This window comes from Phascolarctos cinereus, unplaced genomic scaffold, assembly GCF_003287225.1.
Source record: "Phascolarctos cinereus isolate Bilbo 61053 unplaced genomic scaffold, phaCin_HiC Scaffold_5;HRSCAF=322, whole genome shotgun sequence".
Taxonomy (NCBI): Eukaryota; Metazoa; Chordata; class Mammalia; order Diprotodontia; family Phascolarctidae; genus Phascolarctos; species Phascolarctos cinereus.
In genome coordinates this window covers 288,703,652-288,711,207 of record NW_027555958.1, presented here as the reverse complement: position 1 = coordinate 288,711,207, position 7,556 = coordinate 288,703,652, and the positions used below count along the sequence as shown (strand labels likewise).

General features: G+C 45.1%; 1 protein-coding gene across 2 annotated transcripts in view; it reads left to right on the top strand.

Annotated features, from left to right (window-relative positions):
• The first annotated feature begins 3,589 nt into the window (after positions 1 to 3,589).
• Positions 3,590 to 7,556, top strand: part of RHBDF2 (rhomboid 5 homolog 2) — a 44,376-nt gene continuing 40,409 nt past the window's right edge. The window contains exon 1 of one of the 2 annotated variants that reach the window (XM_021002528.2): positions 3,590 to 3,966. The gene's annotated coding sequence lies outside the window, so the exon portion shown is untranslated. Of the gene's footprint in view, positions 3,967 to 4,735; positions 4,839 to 7,556 lie in introns of those variants that run through there. The other variant, XM_021002529.2, reaches the window with a different exon arrangement.

Genomic DNA, 7,556 nt, shown 5'->3' with positions numbered 1-7,556 from the left:
AGCTGTGTGACCCTGGGCAAGTCACCTAATCCTGTTTACCTCAGTTTCCTCATCTGTAAAATGAGTTGTAGAAGGAAATGGCAAACCACTCCAGTATCTTTGCCAAGAAAACCCCAAATGAGGTCATGAAAAATGACTGAACAGCAACATGGAGAACTGATAAAATGACTAGAATAATAATGATGCCTCACAGATTTATAAAGGTGGCCCCAGTGTCTCCCTGAAATCACAATTGGACATTTCAAACTGGATGCCCCAGAGACATCTTAAATTCAACATATTCAAAACAGAACTCACTATCTCTCCCCCAAACCCACCCCTCTTCCAAATATCCTTATATTTGTCAAAGGCACCACCATCCTTCTAGTCTCCCACATTATGTAATCTCAGCATTACATGCAACTCTTTGACCTCCTTCCCCCCACATAGCCAATCAGATACCAAGTCTTGATCTTCCTACTTCTACATCATTCACATTTAGACCCTCATCATCTCTTACCTAGATCACAGCAGTGACCCCCTAATTTGTCTCCCTACCTCACTCTAGTCTCTCATTACAATCCATTCTACAAACTGCTATCAACATGATTTTACTTAAGTACACAGAGCACCCCTCTGGGGCCACTTCCCCAACTGGCAGTCAATAAGCATTTATTAAACACCTACTATGTGCCAGGCACCATACTAAGCACTGAGCAAAAGACAGTGCCTGCCCTAAAAGAGCCGCATTCTGATGGAAGAGACAACAAGTAAACTAACATAGACAAACAAATCAAATACAGGCTAAATAGGAAACAATTAACAGGGAAGGTCACTAGAATTTTTTCCATAACATAGTATAATTAAAAAAAAAAAGATGATTGCGCATGAAACTGCAACTCTATTATTTACAACTTGCTATTCCTTTTTAAATATATAATAGTTATCATATAAATTTTTCTTTCTTTCCTCCTCCCACCAACCCCAGCCCTTGAGATAGAGGGATTAGGAAAGGCTTCCTATAGAAGGCAGGATTTTAGTTGAAACTTGAAGGAAGCCAAGGAAGTCAGGAGGCAGAGGTGGGAGAGCATCCCAGGCAAAGGATTTGGCCAGAGAAATTGCCCCAAGCTGAGATGTAGTGTGCTGTTCGTGGAACAGCAAGGAGGCCAGTGTCACTGGATTGAAGAGTCCTAGGGATTGGGGGATGGGGGGCAGAGGGGGGAGTGCACAAGCAGTGCAGAGTACAAGGAGACTAGAAAGCCAACTAGGTTTTGAAGGGCTTTAAACACCAAAAAGAGGATTTTGTATTTGATCCTGGAGGTCATAGCCATCTTATACTATTGGCTATGGGCTAGAAGTGGGAGAGGCGGCACGGTTAGAACTGCACTTTAGGAAAATCACTTTGACGTGATAGCTGAATGGAGAATGGATTGGAGTGGGAAAGACGTGTAGCAGGCAGACCATCTAGTGGGCTATTGCAGTAATCCAGGTGTAAGGTGATGAGATTCTGCACCAGGTTGGTGGCAGTATCCGAGGAGAAAAGGGAACATATTTGAGAGCTGTTATAAAGGTGAAATCACAGGCCTAAGCAACAGATTAGATATGGGCTAGGATGAGAGATAGTGAGAGCTCTAGGTTGTGAGTTGGGGAGACTGGGGACCTGTACTCACAAGTTGAAGTCCCCAGAAGGTGCTCACTATTTCTCCTCTCAGAGTTCCAGTGGTAAAATTGAGGGATTTGTTTTTTAATACCATTATTCATAAGCCCATACTGGTATGCAACCTACTGTTAATCAACCAGTTGGACTCCATTAGATTTTTAGAAAAAATACTTCAGGAATAGTTGTCACATTTCACCCAAACCAGTGTGCACTCTTTCCTTGCACACACAAGGTCTATGGGGTGAGTAGGCACAAACTTAAATACAAAGGGAGTAGATCCATTGTAGACAATATGTGTGGCTAAGAAGTGCCTCCCAATTCCTAGCCCTGGAAGTCCTTTTCTTCCTTCGTGGCATCCTCATAAAGTTCTCCTTAAGCATAAGCTCTCTGTTGGGCTTCAAGAATGTTTATCTTTCTAGAGTCAATAGCTGGAACATTGCTTCCTTATGTAAGCTCAAAATCGCTTAATCTTCTGCCATTGTCAGGTGACTGACTATCTTTCCACATCCATCCATAGGCACATCCTCTGTTATTGGTCACTCCTGCCCTGGTCGTCACTGCTACAGCTTCTTGCTGCCACTGAAACGTCTAATAAAACCGCTAGATCAGGGTGGGGAACCTGTAGCCCTCTAGTTTGGACAGAACCCAAACTTCATAAAACAAATCCCCTTAATAAAAGAATTTGTTCTGTAACACTGGTACTCAGTCAACTGAATCAGTAGGGCACTTCCATTTTGGAATGTTCATTCACTTAAGATTGAGAAAGAATAAACACAAAGGAATATGAGATGCCATGTGCTCATGGACACATGGTAGCAGGGCTCTTTGAGCTGCCAGGTAGGAGAGGGGAGGCTCTTACTAAATGCCAAGAAAGAAAGAGACAGAGATAGGCAGGTCACATCTTTGTATATACACTCAGTTTTGGCTTAGTAATTCCTGAGCAACTCCTCACACCTTCTGGCTCTGTAGCCAACTAGAAGACTTTTGGTCATCAAACAGTACCAACTCTTGAATCATCATGGGTGGAAAAGAGCTCTCCAAGTTTCCAGGTTGTCACTTGTATTGAAACTGGGTAGAGGAACATCTGTACATGTTTCAAGAACTGAAACCAGGCAAAGACTTTCTGCACAGGCTTCAAGGACCAGACCGTCACTGGCCAGCTTAACCCCATGCCATTCTCCTCCGCAATAAACTCTAACAGCTCTAGGATAAAATATAAATTCTTCTGTTTAGGTTTTAAAACCCTTTACAACCTGGCCCCAAACCTATCTTTGCAGCGTCATTGTCCATGACTCCTCAGGAACTTCTCAAACCAGACATAACAGGCCTTCTCCCTGTCTCTCGTGCATCGTATGGCCTCTCCATCTTTGCGCCTTCACACAGACATTTCACCCCCACACCCTGCACCATTCGCAGGAACTGCTTTATAATCTAATCTAAGCACTAGAGATGAGGGCGATAATTCGACCCTTTAGTGGCCTACAATAGCCTGGCAGTCGGCAATGCGTCAATCAGTTCACTGTCTAAGCTTCAGAAGCAGGCATCTAGCTTGAAATCCATCACAAACTCAATGGATTCTGACTCCATTTCTTTGCTGATGCTCATGGCTACCTGTCTCTTGGTTTCAGATTCAGGTTTTTCAAGGCTCATAGGACCTGACCCTGGGTACTAGTTACTTCCTCTGATTGGGAAGGGCTGAGAGTGTGTGATCTAACTGTGCTTTCTTTCCCGTTGCATACTTCCCTTGAAACTTTCTAGGTTCATCTGTTCGGAAGGAATACAATGACGTGCCTAGTTGGACTCTCGGGACTGGAGAGATATGTCTGTCTCACAGCCTCAGCCAACTCCCTCTCTAGTCCTCTGTTTGCCTTGGGCCAACCTGAGAAACTGATCAAGGAAGAACCCATTCAGGACAGAAGGTACACAATAGGGTATAGGAACTAAGTGTAGACAACAGGGCAATTCGGCTTAAGAAACAGCTAGAGCTGGATGGAGGAAGAGAAGGCACATGTTAGGAGTTCTTTCCCAGAAGTTCCGCCTCCCCGAAACGCGTCAGGTCAAAAGGCCCCCAAAGTTGTGCTAGGAGAAGAGTAGCAACAGCACTGCGTCCTAGCCCTTCGAGATCCTGCTACCTTCTCCACCCCTACAGAGTCCGGAAGCTGTGTCCCTGCGCCGCCTGCGTGGGTTGCCAAGGTTGAGGCAGAGCAGCGCATAACTACTCTCCCGGCGGACCGAGAGAGTTCAGCGCCCGAGCTGTGCTTCTGGTCCCACCTCCGGGCCTTGTGGAGCACTAATGAAGTAAACCCGGCAGTCGCCAGAGCTGGCAGGTGAGGGCGCCCCACGAGGGATCGGCAAAGCGTCCCAAAGTCCCGAAGGGAGCGGGGTGGAGAGGCCACAGTAGCTCTAGGAGAAGTGAGGGAGGAGGAGACCCAAGGATCGGGCCGCTGGGGCTCGAAGTCAGAGAAGGAGAGAGTCGGGAGGCAGAGTGGTGATATATTTGGTCCGAGCTGGGCTGAGCAGGACTTTGGGGGATGCCTAAGACAATCGATATACACTCTAGGCCCCAGGATTAGCGATCCTGGTCTGGATGGGCGAGAAAGAACGAAAGAACCCTCCCCGGGACTGTTTGATCACCACTCTGCTATTGCGTTGTTTTGTTTTGTTTTGTTTTAAGAGCGCTTTAGTTTCTAAAGAGGAGAAACAAGGTCCCTTCCGTAAAGCAACTTTTCAGTCTATACCCAAACAGACGCGCCCCACCCCACACGCGCTCGCAAGCGCTGGATGCTTTTTGATAAGGAAGGTGGCGAGGGAGGGGAGTAAGCGTTTTTCATTTTTTTTTTGTTCTTTCTTAAATAGAAGTGGGCGGTGCTAGTGGGAATCTTAAATACATTAAAGATTTTTTTAATAGGCACATAGCAGGTGCTTAATAAATGCTTGGTGAATGTACAAATGATTTGAAAGTGTGTGGGGCTATTGCGAAAGGAATTATTATAACAGGCATTTTTCCCAGACGGGGGCGGTCCCTTCTGCCCATTCCAACCCCGCCTTCCCCTGGGGCCCCAAACTCCGCCCCGGGACCTCGGCCCCGCCCTCCCGCAGGTACGGGGCGGGGAAGAGCCTTGTGACCCCGCCTGTCAGCCGGGTCTGGCCGTCGCTCCAAGCTTCTCGAGCGGCGGCGTTGCATGGTGAAGCGTCCGCGGTAGGTGAGGGGCAGGCTTTGGGGCAGGCTTTGGGAAGAACTCGGACATGGAGTTAGGGGCGAAGGGAGGAGGAGCGCACTTGGTCCGGAAGGAAAGTGTCCGAGACTGAATTAGAGGAGGGCGTCCCGGGTTGTGTTCCCTGCAGATGTGGTGTGTGTATTTTTGCCCTCCAGAACCCTTGGGTCCCACGTGGGAGCAGGCCGGGGCTGGAGTGTGGGTGCAGGGGATGAGGAACAGTGTCGAGGACGGAAGGAGGCTGGGTCTGCAGAGATGGTCCTTTCGTTCTGCCAAGGTGGTGGAAGAAATGCCCATGGGGCCTAAGAGCTGACTAACCGAGGAATTGTGCCCCTACCTCTTTCTAGAAGTGATAGAAAACTTGTGATGCCCGTGTGTGGTGAAAAAGCAGTTCGGCAGGAGTTAAAACTCGGGAGAAAGAGGGTAGAGGCAAATAGAAGGTTGATTTTGAAAAGAAAGAAAAAAAAACTCGCCGAATTCAGATATGCCTTTTCCTCTTCTGCTTTTCTTGGGTTCACAAAATCACAAATATCATACAAGAAAATAGCTTTAGAGTTGGAAAAGTCCTTTAAAGGTCATCTAGTCCAGCCGCCCTTGGTTTACGGATGAGGAAGCTTAGGCCCCAGAGACATTAAGTAATTTACCCAAGGTTATAAAAATAATAAATGGAAAAGTCAGGATTTGAATTCAGATCCTTTGGCTCCAAATCTTTCCACTACCCTAGTTATTCTCACTGGCTTCCAAAGCAGTCTGGGACTGTGAATTGAACCTTACCCTGGGTCATGCACTAGGATCTGGAGCAGAATTTAAAAGCAAAATTCAGAAGCCCTGACCCCCTAGGTACAATACTCCTGGGATTCCCAGGCTTTCTTGTGCCTTAAACTTTCTAAGGCTCTCTTTGAAAGTTATCTTCTTACATAGGAACAAATCTTTTCTCTGGCCACCTCTAGGGTTACTCTTGTTTTTAGACACTGAGAGTGGGACAGATAGGTGGGAGAGTCAGTGTTCTTTAAGACCCTAGGTTAGGGTCTGCTCTCCTATCTAGTGGTACCATGCCTGAGGACAGTGAGATTCTTCAGTCTTGCTAGTAATCTGCTCCCTCTTTTGAGATAATTCAGAAGGTAATGCTAGGTGATAAAGAGGTATAGCTTATGGTGGGGAGGGGTTACCTAGATAGAGGAGTTGGAAGTCTTTTCTCCAGCCACCCAAAAGATGTTAAGAGGAAGCTATGTGTATTTTCCCCAGCAGTAATCCCCAGCTGCCATCTCCTACAGAGCAGCTTGGAGAAGGTCAAGAACTTGGAATAAGTATTACCTCCCAGCACCTAATATCTGTGCTAGAAGCTATTTTGTAATTGGGGGGGAATATACCTATGGTTTGGGATTGTATATATAGTTTTTTAGATAAATAGATAAATGTTATACATAGATGTGTAATGTAAAATGTTTACACATGTATATGTATAATGTGCTATACTTTTATAAATTTTTATAGTATACCTTAATATATAGTATATAGTATATGGTATACTATAATAGATATATATACTTTATATAGTAGTACTATAAAGTACTAGTATCTTGTAATATTCCCTTTGTATTCTTCACTTGATCCTACTATCCATTCTCTCAAGCTGTCTTCCTATATCACACCTTCATTTCACCGCCAAACTACAGACTCTTCTTTCCCTACACTCTCTTCAGACCTCATCAGTTACCATGGGTTCAACTCTCATCCAAATGAAAACTCTTTGCTGAGCTCCAGTCTTGCATTACCAGTTATCCATTAGAATTCTCCAGCGGGTTGTCTCATAGTCATCTCAAACTTGACACATCCAGAACTCAGTATCTTTCCTGCCAAACTCTTATCTCTCCTTAGCTTCCTTATTTCCATTGAGGGTACTCTTCCAGTCACTCATGTTACAGTGATCCTTCCTATGACTCACTACAAGCCCTTCTTTCTCAGAGGGACTCACTTTCCTCATTGGTAAGTGGATAAAAGTTGTGGTAATGGCAGGTAAAATGAACAGGCAAGATGTATCAACTTTCTGATGGAAATGACACAGTTATTCTTTGAGAGATGTTTACTCACCCATGTGATAGATTGTCTTCTTCCTTGCTTCTCACCATGAGCCCTGGAAAAATATGGGTTATATTCTATCAGTCAGAAAAACTGAGAAATAGGTCAGGAATACCAAAACAGATCAATGGATATTTAACATCTGCCAGCATTTAGCATAGTAGGCACTTCATACATGTATATTGATTGACTGATTGCCCTGTAGTCATACTTCCAGTATGGAATTTCACTAAGATGGTTTTGGGGCTTAAATGGACTTTATACAGAACACTAGGTAGATCTGTATTTCCAAAGACATTCTCAGAATCAGCCTGCCAGGACTGCTAGGGACACCTTTTGTTACATGCTTTTTTTCAATACCTCTATAAAGTTCTGATATTCACTCCACCTACACATATGGAAACCCCTTCACTTCTTAGTATAATTATAGATTGAGCCATGCTGGGGACCTCACATTTCATCTAGCCCCTCCTCCTCACAATAAAGTGAGGTTTAATGATTGCCTAAGGCCACATATGTAGTAAACAATAGACCCTAGATTTGAATGACACATGCTGGAGCTCAAACTATCTAACCCTGCGGGCTGCCCACCCACAAAACTCTTGAGTAAGGCCTGAATCAGA